General features: G+C 40.0%; 1 protein-coding gene, 4 long non-coding RNA genes and 2 pseudogenes across 9 annotated transcripts in view; 4 read left to right on the top strand and 3 right to left on the bottom strand.

Moving 5' to 3' along the window:
- The window catches only part of LOC113650187 (B-cell receptor CD22-like), a 1781460-nt gene that overhangs the window by 311351 nt on the left and 1457609 nt on the right, over positions 1 to 12500 (top strand). The window lies entirely within an intron of this gene.
- The window catches only part of LOC113663456, a 644552-nt pseudogene that overhangs the window by 147352 nt on the left and 484700 nt on the right, over positions 1 to 12500 (top strand).
- Positions 1 to 12500, bottom strand: part of LOC113650183 — a 410150-nt pseudogene that overhangs the window by 389651 nt on the left and 7999 nt on the right.
- On the top strand, positions 1374 to 1890 carry LOC125139605. The gene is made up of 3 exons (XR_007138640.1): positions 1374 to 1509; positions 1622 to 1687; positions 1787 to 1890. It is a non-coding gene; the product is annotated as an uncharacterized LOC125139605 (long non-coding RNA).
- Positions 2069 to 2707, top strand: LOC125139610. Its single transcript, XR_007138646.1, has 3 exons — positions 2069 to 2154; positions 2259 to 2304; positions 2394 to 2707. It is a non-coding gene; the product is annotated as an uncharacterized LOC125139610 (long non-coding RNA).
- Positions 6921 to 7563, bottom strand: LOC113649279. The gene is made up of 3 exons (XR_007138644.1): positions 7478 to 7563; positions 7328 to 7373; positions 6921 to 7238 (listed from the first exon to the last, which is right to left on the bottom strand). It is a non-coding gene; the product is annotated as an uncharacterized LOC113649279 (long non-coding RNA).
- Positions 7565 to 8747, bottom strand: LOC113660571. Of its 2 annotated transcripts, XR_007138635.1 has the most exons (4): positions 8123 to 8747; positions 7945 to 8010; positions 7741 to 7845; positions 7565 to 7618 (listed from the first exon to the last, which is right to left on the bottom strand). It is a non-coding gene; the product is annotated as an uncharacterized LOC113660571 (long non-coding RNA). The 2 variants fall into 2 exon arrangements; XR_007138636.1 differs by lacking the exon at positions 8123 to 8747 and having other exon boundaries at positions 7945 to 8074.

Here is a 12500-nt window from a genome sequence, read left to right as displayed (position 1 = left end):
TTTAAATGTGAGCCTTCATTTCATTGTACAATGACAATAAATTATTCTATGCTATTGATGAGATAAACTGGTTTTAGGAGTGATATTACACTTAAACAAATCTCCCAAAGTATTCATTATTAGACAGCTTTAAAACAAAGTCCTTAATAAATGTATAATTTACATTTATTGGGCTTATTTAAGTTTAATTATTTAAGTTGTGCTATATTTGGTAACATAATTAACCATAACTTAAATACTAAAAAAATAATAAATAAATATTTTTGATGAACATTTTGGTTTATTTTGGTTTATTTAGTTGGTTATTCATGCAGTCACCAGCATATGGTGGAGTGAGCAGGCAGAGGATCGATTTCAGCTAGTAATGACATGTCTCGAGACTAAGAACCAGTAAGAGCTGCGACTGCATTACAGAATGACACCAAACTGATTCAGTTTAACACATTTATTATTAGGTCACACATTAATTACTGTAACAAACAAAAAACAGAAAACAAACGATGCTGATTTTATCTCTGGGTTCAGGAAAGTTCACCTAGAGAACATACAAGAGAGATTTAAAGGTCATATTCCATCAAGGTGACAGTTTTATTACCCCTGGCAGCTGCAATGTCAGCTGTTATGACATCTGTTATTAGTGATATGAAATTATTAAAGGTTAAAGGTTATACCTTTTGGTGTGGTAGACATGTCTTGACTCCAAGTCAAGTCAAGACCTCCCACCACCACCCCCTCTCATTTCAGTGCTTGGTTCCCATAGACAGGTGACAAGTAATTAAAATAAGGAGCTATGTTCTTTTTTTTTAAAAAAATGGGGTTTTATGACCCCTCAGAGGAAGCAGTGTTGTAAAAACAAGGACCTATGTTTTTGGCTTGTTCCCATAGACAGGTGACAAGTAATTAAAACAAGGAGCTATGTTCTTATATATAAAATGGGGTTTTATGACCCCTCAGAGGAAGCAGTGTTGTAAAAACAAGGACCTATGTTTTTGGCTTGTTCCCGTAGACAGGTGACAAGGACCTATGTTCTTTTTTTTAAAATGGTGTTTTATGACCCTCAGAGGAAGCAGTGTTGTAAACAAGGACTTTTTTTTTTTAAAAAAGGGTTTGTTTTAACCCCATCAGAGGAAGCAGTATTGTAAACAAGTAAATATGTTTGATTGAATAGATAGAGATAGGTACTTAAAACTCGTGTTTGATCCGGGGGGGTGTTTTGCGATAGGTCACCCCTCCCCTAAGGCCGGATGGTTTTCAAATCAAGATTATGACACCCTCCTTTGTGTTAGGAGCATCTCTCAGTCTGATCGTTAGTCAATGGGGGTGCTATCTATAACGTCACACACGCGCATCCTGAGCGGAAACGTGCACCTGAGCGGACACGCCCACACGTGTAGGTAAAAAGTGAGAATTTTCCGAAAATTTGGCTATGACTTCGCGTCTTTGGATTTTTCACAACGGAACAGAACATCTACGATCTTCTAAGCATTGAGAGCACGGCCTTTTCAATAGGTAAGAGTTTATTATTAACTTTATTGTAAATTTATAAGTATTAGAATGCTTATCGTTTGATATTATAACTAGTTGTAGTTGGGTTTATACGTAAAGTCTGTTTTAATTACAGAACAAGGCCAGCCTATCTGACGCAATTGTCTGTGAAAACGTATCAAACAAACGCGACCCTTCCAGGGTAATTTCATTCTGACTCTTTGATCTGTGTTTTTTCTTCAGTCGATTGTTTTATCATATATTACATTATAATCTAAATGTTATCTTTATTTATTTTTAGACAGTTGTATTGAGATTATTTGCCGGCGACGAGTCTTCTACAACGCACGTGCTAGGCCTAAGAACGGGGGAACATCCGGGGTCAAACAATCGTGGCCCTTCCAGGGTAATTTCATTCTGACTCTTAGATCTGTATTTTTTTTTCTTCAGTCGATTGTTTTATCATATATTACATTATAATCTAAATGTTATATTTATTTATTTAATTCATCGTTTATTCATTTTTAGACAGTTGTATTGAGATTATTTCCCGCGACGAGCCTTCTACAACGCACGTGCTAGACCTAAGAACGGGGAACATCCGGGGTCTATCCAAAAGTCGATAGCTGTAGTAACCCCCACAGCTCAGACCAGTTTTACAAACTACGGGTAAGTTACACCATGAAAATATGTATGTTGTAAATCTTTCATTAACCTTATGTGATATTTTAAGTATTTAATTATCCATTATTTTGTATGTGTGACATGTTCAGAAGACACCGGAACAACGTCTGACTCCGATAGTTCAGATTTTTTTGGGTAAGGTCGTTAGCATTCTCTTTTCAATCAACCCTTAAGAATGTAAAACAATCCTCCACACATTTTTCTGTAATCTGTATTTTATTTAGATACCGTCATTGAAGGAGTAAGAAACTACAATCAACCCCCTTGAAGAAAATTCCAACATTGGAGACACTCTCTTCAGGATTTTTTCAGCTAAGGGATAGAATAACTGAAAACTTTGAGCATGTCTACAGTGAGTATGTTCAATCCTTGCATAATACTCTGGAATCCTTAAATTGCTGTGTTATGGTGAATAAAAGAAATGTTAAGACAATATTATTTTAGAAATGGCTCAGAAGCGTTCGAGTAATTCTCCCTCTTCAGAAGCTAAAAAAATTAGAATTGAAAATGACCCTACATCATCACATGATCTCTGCTTTGGTGAAACTTTCGAGTTTTTCAAGTAGTCTGTTACAACGTGATCCGTACACAGCCCTGAATCCTTTTTTAACCGATGCAATCAATGAGTTGAATGATAGTTTACGATCGACACTTAGACACGATATTCAGAGCCCCAATCCGGGTTTGACCGATAGTTTAACAGCGACACAAACACAGCTGCCTCATCATGACGTGTTCTTAGAATTGAATCGGAGTCTGTTAACGTTGCAGAATAGTCTAAATGATCAAGATCTACCTGTGCCGTTAAATCCATTTTTAACCGATGCAATCAATGAGTTGAATGATAGTTTACGATCGACACTTAGACACGATATTCAGAGCCCCAATCCGGGGTTGACCGATAATTTAACAGCGACACCAACACAGCTGCCTCATCATGACGTGTTCTTAGAATTGAATCAGAGTCTGTTAACGTTGCAGAATAGTCTAAATGATCAAGATCAACCTGTGCCGTTAAATCCCTTTTTGATAGAAGCTGTAAACCAATTGAACGAAAGTCTTAACTTATCTAACGAACAAAATGTCGTTAATGCAACAACTCCAGTAACCTATCAAGAACCTGCATCTCAACAAGATTTGCTTCATGGTCTTAATCAAAGTCTTATTTTGTTAAATGACAATATCATTAACTTAATCAACCAACCTGTTAATGTTCTGCAAAATCCCGAAACTGATCATGAGTACATTCCTGAAATGGTAAATGATACATCAGTAGACAATGCGTCGCCGCCCACTGGTGAAAATGTACCCTCAGATCACGTAGACAGTGCGCCACCTTCAGTTCAAAATGTACCCTCAGATCACGTAGACAATGCGTCGCCGCCTACGGGTGAAAATGTACCCTCAGATCATGTAGACAATGCGTCGCCGCCCACTGGTGAAAATGTACCCTCAGATCACGTAGACAGTGCGCCACCTTCAGTTCAAAATGTACCCTCAGATCACGTAGACAATGCGTCGCCGCCTACGGGTGAAAATGTACCCTCAGATCATGTAGACAATGCGTCGCCGCCCACTGGTGAAAATGTACCCTCAGATCACGTAGACAGTGCGCCACCTTCAGTTCAAAATGTACCCTCAGATCACGTAGACAATGCGTCGCCGCCTACGGGTGAAAATGTACCCTCAGATCACGTAGACAATGCGTCGCCGCCTACGGGTGAAAATGTACCCTTAGATCACGTAGACAACGCATCGCCGCCACCTTCTGTTGAAAACAATCAAATAGGTCATGGTGTAGATAGTAATATTAGGATAATTAATCGTGACAACTTCAATAACACAGAGATCATAAGAAGAGTGAATTTTTCTTCTATCGCTAACGTCAACAGTTTTGCTGAATTTTATAATTATGTTTTAGAGATTTTAAACAGCGTGATAGAAGTTGCGAATGAAATGATTTCACCTAAGGATTATGTCACCGTTGAAATTAGAGGCGTTACACTCAATGTGTCATCTCACATTCAACTAGTCAATGGAGCCATCGATTTACAGTCTTTTTTGACCATGCTCGAAAAATACCATTCAAAGTAATCGTGATATATTTACGGATATTTCTGAAAGCTATACAACCTTTTCTCAAAATGTCTACGTCATTTACACAGTATTCAGTCATCTCTTTCTTGAAATCAAAAACTTTGTCAGACACCGTCGCATACCACTTGAAAAAATCCTCCCTGTCTTTGGACATCATGTCATCCACACCATAAAACCGAGGTTCGGGGTACGGTCCTACATAGTTTTGATTTTCTAACGTGTTCCAGAAATGAGAAAATAACCTTTCTTTTTTCTGAGAACCCCATGGCCTTAGGAAGATTGCTAAGCTTCATGGGTAAGAAAGACAGGCTATCGATGTATTTCTGGTTGAAATCGGTATCGGTGAAACACAGTATCTTTCCGCCTTGTGCAATAATCTTGGGCGTGATTCCTTCTTTCACTAAATGGTTTAGCAAAAGGTATGAATCAAACCCTCTAGCATTATGCGCGATAAAGGTATAACCTCTGAATCTCCTACAGCGGAAATGTCTAAAAAACGCTGCAACGCATGTGTCACCTGAAAACACCCATGTCTGACCACGGTAATTAATACAGCATAAGAAATTAGCTATATGAGTACTCGTTTCCTGTCTAGTTTCAAAGTCATAAAAGATGTATCTCTCATTAGACTTTTCCCTCTTTAAAGGCTGTATAAAACACCTGTGTTCACAATCTGTATCAAGTTTTTCACCACAGAACTGACACAAACTCTCAGGGCAAACGTGACGTTCAGACCAAATGGGTCGCGGTACACCCTATTACACTTGCTGCAGTAGAATCCTCTATTGCACTGAGAAAATTCACCTCCTTCTGACTGGCGCAACGCTTTGTGACTATCGAAACAATATTTTGATCTACACAACCTCATACAATGCAATTTTTTCATTTTGAAAATCGCTTTTATCACGATTTAAAAGCTGTGTAACGCATAATGCAAAACACATGTTGTCTTTATTGTAAAAAATATACAAGTGTCGCATCTTCTTCTGTACAACTTCTGAATTGAATATTGTAGCAACTTTCCGTCTACAACCTATACCACCGCGAGGTGGTCGAACTATCTGAACTACCAGTTCAAGCGAATTATCCGTAAATATGTCACGATTACTTTGAATGGTATTTTCGAGCATGGTCAAAAAAGACTGTAAATCGATGGCTCCATTGACTAGTTGAATGTGAGATGACACATTGAGTGTAACGCCTCTAATTTCAACGGTGACATAATCCTTAGGTGAAATCATTTCATTCGCAACTTCTATCACGCTGTTTAAAATCTCTAAAACATAATTATAAAATTCAGCAAAACTGTTGACGTTAGCGATAGAAGAAAAATTCACTCTTCTTATGATCTCTGTGTTATTGAAGTTGTCACGATTAATTATCCTAATATTACTATCTACACCATGACCTATTTGATTGTTTTCAACAGAAGGTGGCGGCGATGCGTTGTCTACGTGATCTAAGGGTACATTTTCACCCGTAGGCGGCGACGCATTGTCTACGTGATCTGAGGGTACATTTTCACCCGTAGGCGGCGACGCATTGTCTACGTGATCTGAGGGTACATTTTGAACTGAAGGTGGCGCACTGTCTACGTGATCTGAGGGTACATTTTCACCAGTGGGCGGCGACGCATTGTCTACATGATCTGAGGGTACATTTTCACCCGTAGGCGGCGACGCATTGTCTACGTGATCTGAGGGTACATTTTGAACTGAAGGTGGCGCACTGTCTACGTGATCTGAGGGTACATTTTCACCAGTGGGCGGCGACGCATTGTCTACATGATCTGAGGGTACATTTTCACCCGTAGGCGGCGACGCATTGTCTACGTGATCTGAGGGTACATTTTGAACTGAAGGTGGCGCACTGTCTACGTGATCTGAGGGTACATTTTCACCAGTGGGCGGCGACGCATTGTCTACTGATGTATCATTTACCATTTCAGGAATGTACTCATGATCAGTTTCGGGATTTTGCAGAACATTAACAGGTTGGTTGATTAAGTTAATGATATTGTCATTTAACAAAATAAGACTTTGATTAAGACCATGAAGCAAATCTTGTTGAGATGCAGGTTCTTGATAGGTTACTGGAGTTGTTGCATTAACGACATTTTGTTCGTTAGATAAGTTAAGACTTTCGTTCAATTGGTTTACAGCTTCTATCAAAAAGGGATTTAACGGCACAGGTTGATCTTGATCATTTAGACTATTCTGCAACGTTAACAGACTCTGATTCAATTCTAAGAACACGTCATGATGAGGCAGCTGTGTTGGTGTCGCTGTTAAATTATCGGTCAACCCCGGATTGGGGCTCTGAATATCGTGTCTAAGTGTCGATCGTAAACTATCATTCAACTCATTGATTGCATCGGTTAAAAATGGATTTAACGGCACAGGTAGATCTTGATCATTTAGACTATTCTGCAACGTTAACAGACTCCGATTCAATTCTAAGAACACGTCATGATGAGGCAGCTGTGTTTGTGTCGCTGTTAAACTATCGGTCAAACCCGGATTGGGGCTCTGAATATCGTGTCTAAGTGTCGATCGTAAACTATCATTCAACTCATTGATTGCATCGGTTAAAAAAGGATTCAGGGCTGTGTACGGATCACGTTGTAACAGACTACTTGAAAAACTCGAAGTTTCACCAAAGCAGAGATCATGTGATGATGTAGGGTCATTTTCAATTCTAATTTTTTTAGCTTCTGAAGAGGGAGAATTACTCGAACGCTTCTGAGCCATTTCTAAAATAATATTGTCTTAACATTTCTTTTATTCACCATAACACAGCAATTTAAGGATTCCAGAGTATTATGCAAGGATTGAACATACTCACTGTAGACATGCTCAAAGTTTTCAGTTATTCTATCCCTTAGCTGAAAAAATCCTGAAGAGAGTGTCTCCAATGTTGGAATTTTCTTCAAGGGGGTTGATTGTAGTTTCTTACTCCTTCAATGACGGTATCTAAATAAAATACAGATTACAGAAAAATGTGTGGAGGATTGTTTTACATTCTTAAGGGTTGATTGAAAAGAGAATGCTAACGACCTTACCCAAAAAAATCTGAACTATCGGAGTCAGACGTTGTTCCGGTGTCTTCTGAACATGTCACACATACAAAATAATGGATAATTAAATACTTAAAATATCACATAAGGTTAATGAAAGATTTACAACATACATATTTTCATGGTGTAACTTACCCGTAGTTTGTAAAACTGGTCTGAGCTGTGGGGGTTACTACAGCTATCGACTTTTGGATAGACCCCGGATGTTCCCCGTTCTTAGGTCTAGCACGTGCGTTGTAGAAGGCTCGTCGCGGGAAATAATCTCAATACAACTGTCTAAAAATGAATAAACGATGAATTAAATAAATAAATATAACATTTAGATTATAATGTAATATATGATAAAACAATCGACTGAAGAAAAAAAAATACAGATCTAAGAGTCAGAATGAAATTACCCTGGAAGGGCCGCGATTGTTTGACCCCGGATGTTCCCCCGTTCTTAGGCCTAGCACGTGCGTTGTAGAAGACTCGTCGCCGGCAAATAATCTCAATACAACTGTCTAAAAATAAATAAAGATAACATTTAGATTATAATGTAATATATGATAAAACAATCGACTGAAGAAAAAACACAGATCAAAGAGTCAGAATGAAATTACCCTGGAAGGGTCGCGTTTGTTTGATACGTTTTCACAGACAATTGCGTCAGATAGGCTGGCCTTGTTCTGTAATTAAAACAGACTTTACGTATAAACCCAACTACAACTAGTTATAATATCAAACGATAAGCATTCTAATACTTATAAATTTACAATAAAGTTAATAATAAACTCTTACCTATTGAAAAGGCCGTGCTCTCAATGCTTAGAAGATCGTAGATGTTCTGTTCCGTTGTGAAAAATCCAAAGACGCGAAGTCATAGCCAAATTTTCGGAAAATTCTCACTTTTTACCTACACGTGTGGGCGTGTCCGCTCAGGCGTTTGCTCCTTTTTTCTCACGCGTGTTTCCGCTCAGGTGCACGTTTCCGCTCAGGATGCGCGTGTGTGACGTTATAGATAGCACCCCCCATTGACTAACGATCAGACTGAGAGATGCTCCTAACACAAAGGAGGGTGTCATAATCTTGATTTGAAAACCATCCGGCCTTAGAGGAGGGGTAAGCTATCGCAAAACACCCCCCCCGGATCAACTTTTCTTCTCACGCGCGTTTGGTCAGGATGCGCGTGTGTGACGTTATAGATAGCACCCCCATTGACTAACGATCAGACTGAGAGATGCTCCTAACACAAAGGAGGGTGTCATAATCTTGATTTGAAAACCATCCGGCCTTAGGGGAGGGGTGACCTATCGCAAAACACCCCCCGGATCAAACACGAGTTTTAAGTACCTATCTCTATCTATTCAATCAAACATATTTACTTGTTTACAATACTGCTTCCTCTGATGGGGTTAAAACAAACCCTTTTTTAAGTCCTTGTTTACAACACTGCTTCCTCTGAGGGTCATAAAACACCATTTTAAAAAAAGAACATAGGTCCTTGTCACCTGTCTACAGGGAACAAGCCAAAAACATAGGTCCTTGTTTTTACAACACTGCTTCCTCTGAGGGGTCATAAAACCCCATTTAATATAAGAACATAGCTCCTTGTTTTAATTACTTGTCACCTGTCTACGGGAACAAGCCAAAAACATAGGTCCTTGTTTTTACAACACTGCTTCCTCTGAGGGGTCATAAAACCCCTTTTTTTTTTTTAAAAAAAAAGAACATAGCTCCTTGTTTTAATTACTTGTCACCTGTCTATGGGAACCAAGCACTGAAATGAGAGGGGGTGGTGGTGGGAGGTCTTGACTTGACTTGGAGTCAAGACATGTCTACCACACCAAAAGGTATAACCTTTAACCTTTAATAATTTCATATCACTAATAACAGATGTCATAACAGCTGACATTGCAGCTGCCAGGGGTAATAAAACTGTCACCTTGATGGAATATGACCTTTAAATCTCTCTCATACACAAATAGATTTAATGATGTAGTGCAATAATACACAATAATCCTTATCCAGAGTACCATAATATCCATGTTATACCCAAAGGGACGATAGCAAAGAGAAAAAACTTAGTATTGGAAATAACTCTGTGCTGCAACTGGACATGTCTTGTGTGCATTACTACATCAGTCCATCTGAGGGATGTTCTACAATAAAAGCATGTTTAACTTTCATCCATTTAAATTGCACAAAGCAAGCAGGAGGTTTTTAACAGAGTAAATACAATCATAACACATACACAAAGTCTAAACAATGTGTTAAACACTAAACACATACATGACACGAAACACTAACACGGACCACAGCACACAGAGTCTCCAGCTCATCACCTCCTCTGAGACATACAGGATGATGGAGGCTACACAAATCTCCCCTCAGCTGATCACATAATGCCCCATTTGTATTAAAATACATATAAACTCTCGTTCTCTCATCCTTTGAGAGTGTAGCAAGAACTTCTTATATTTATTCAACATTAGATCATAAAACAAATGGGAATTTAATCAGTTCTGTCTTTATGTCTCTCTTATATCTGTCTGTCTGTCTGCCTTTCATTAGAACTTTAGAGCTTTATGTGATAAAAGCGTGTGTTTAATGGGGAGAGACACGGTTTCATGTAAGATGACTGAGACACCGGCACTACTCCAACATGGACACTGATGTGATCACTGCTGTATACAGATGGATTTAAGTCCCACTGATACAGCTGAGTGCTCAGGTCATCTGTCCTCACACCGTCTGTTAAATACAAATTCTGTTTTGCTGATTCTTCTGAGACAAAAATGTATCCAGAGAAACTCCTCCTAGGGCTTTCGAGTCACATGCACCAAGATCGGTTATGGTGTAGACCCTGGTCTGAAGTTTGTTGCTGTTCCTTTTCTAAGTGATAAGAGTTCTGGTACTCACAGTACCGGGTCTCAAAGTGGTCTTTTTTGCCATAGACACCCATTATAAGGTTTAGAGGTTTATAACTCAGCAAGCTTTCTAGCTATCTAACTCAAACTCAGCCAGCTTCTTTAGGGTGATACTCTGGACATAGGTTTAAATTGGTGGACCGACTGGCCTTTCAGTTTTCCCACAGCCTCCAGTATATGCAAAATCAAAAAAGTTCCACAACAATGACGTGATATATCGAAACACTCAGCACAATAAGGTGAATTGCGACACAGGTATTCGGGTATGAATTCATAGCGTGTGTGTGAGTGTTTGTGTATGTGTGTGTGTGTGTATATGTGTGTGTATATGTGTGTGTGTTAATGAGTGTTTGTGTGTGTGTGAGTGTTTGTGGATGTGTGTGTGTGTGTTAGTGAGTGTTTGTGTGTGTGTGTGTGTGTGTGTGTGTGTGTGTGTGTGTGTGTGTGTGTGTGTGTATGTGTGTGTGTGTGTTAGTGAATGTTTGTGTGTGTGTGTGTGTGTTAGTGAGTGTGTGCTTATGTGTGTGTGTTTGGGTATTCTTCAAAAGTATTGGCACCCTAGCATACTGGCCTTTGGGAATGCTTACTCTGACAAGCAAACATCAAATTTTGGAAGAGCTGTAAAGGTCCCGGATCATGAAATCGCTACTGGAGGGAACAATTGTCAATCAAAAGGAGGGTGTTCCAAATAGAATGGAGAGCCATCATTGGCTTAGCTGTCTATCTCTGCACCACGTGCAACGAGTGGCTCATGAGAGGGCTTGTTTGATTCGTTAGACTCTGGACTACAAATCTGAATCAAGTGTAGTTTTATAAGCCTCCAATGAGAAGTCAGAGCCAAAAAGGAATGGACTGTTTACAGTTTTTGGTCAGAAACATAATTATTGTGAGGCGAGCAAAGCGTTTTGGATTAAAAGGCTTGAATATTCAATTTTCTTGGACACTTGCGGATTTATGAAAAATATTTGTTTTGGAAATATTACGCCAGTGAAGAAAGGGAAGAGTTTAATGGTAAGTAAACAAACTGAACTAGTGCCGCCTAGTTCAGGTGACTATCAAATTTATTACATTTTTATGACTGCTATAAATCATATTATGCTTTGTGTGTGGGATTAATAAAATCCTGAGAGTCTAAGCTTTCAAACAATGTATAACATGAGCATGTATTTAGAGGATTTAATGCTTAAAAGTTACAATAAAGTTGATGCAGCCTCATCTCCTAGCGGTGGTGGCGTGTGGACGGCAAGGTGATCACAGAACTGTTAACCACAGGAATATACCACACAGTATCATCATTACTGAAGCTCCAACAGCAGCACCAATCAGCACAGAGGGAACATCTACAACTGAACACAAAATAAACACAGAGAATGGAATTCAATGAGAATTAATTCAGAATTAAAAATGTAAAATAAACTGCTAGTAAATTTTTTGCATTTTATTAGCAACACATATAATATTGTCTGGACAAATGTCATATATATTATTAACATGACAGGAATCTGGCTTTAGGGACAAGGCATGTCACCTCGCTGGGGGGAAGGAGCCTGAGCTGGTGCGGGAGGTTGAGAGATACCGACTAGAGATAGTTGAGCTCGCCTCCATGCACAGCTTGGGCTCTGGAACCCAACTCCTCGAGTTGCCCGTGGTGAGAGGTGGCAGGCTGGTGTGGGCTTGCTCATAGCCCCCCAGCTCAGTAGCCATGTGTTGGAGTTCACCCTGGTGAACGAGAGGATCGTTTCTTTGCACCTTCGGGTCGGGGAGAGGTCTCTCACTGTTATTTGTGCTTATGGGCCAAATGGCAGTGTAGAGTTTCCGAACTTCTTGACGTCTCCGGGAGGGGTGCTAGAAATTGCTCCGACTGGGGACTCCGTCATTCTACTGGGGGACTTCAACGCTCACGTGGGCAGCGACAGTAACACCTGGAGGGGCGTGATTGGGAGGAACGCCCCCCCGACTTGAACCCGAGTGGTGTTCTGTTATTGGACTTCTGTGCTAGTCACAGTTTGTCCATAACAAACACCATGTTCAAGCATAAGGGTGTCCATCAGTACACATGGCACCAGAGGAGTCAGCTGAGCTGGCTCGGGCATCTGTTCCGGATGCCGCCTGGACGCCTCCCTGGGGAGGTGTTCCGGGCATGTCCAACCGGGAGGGGGCCCCAGGGAAGACCTAGGACACGCTGGAGGGACTATGTCTCTCGGGTGGCCTGGGAAAGCCTCAGTATTCCCCCGGAAGAGCTGGAGGAA

This window comes from Tachysurus fulvidraco, chromosome 19, assembly GCF_022655615.1.
Source record: "Tachysurus fulvidraco isolate hzauxx_2018 chromosome 19, HZAU_PFXX_2.0, whole genome shotgun sequence".
Lineage (NCBI taxonomy): Eukaryota > Metazoa > Chordata > Actinopteri > Siluriformes > Bagridae > Tachysurus > Tachysurus fulvidraco.
This window is presented reverse-complemented; position numbering and strand designations above follow the sequence as displayed.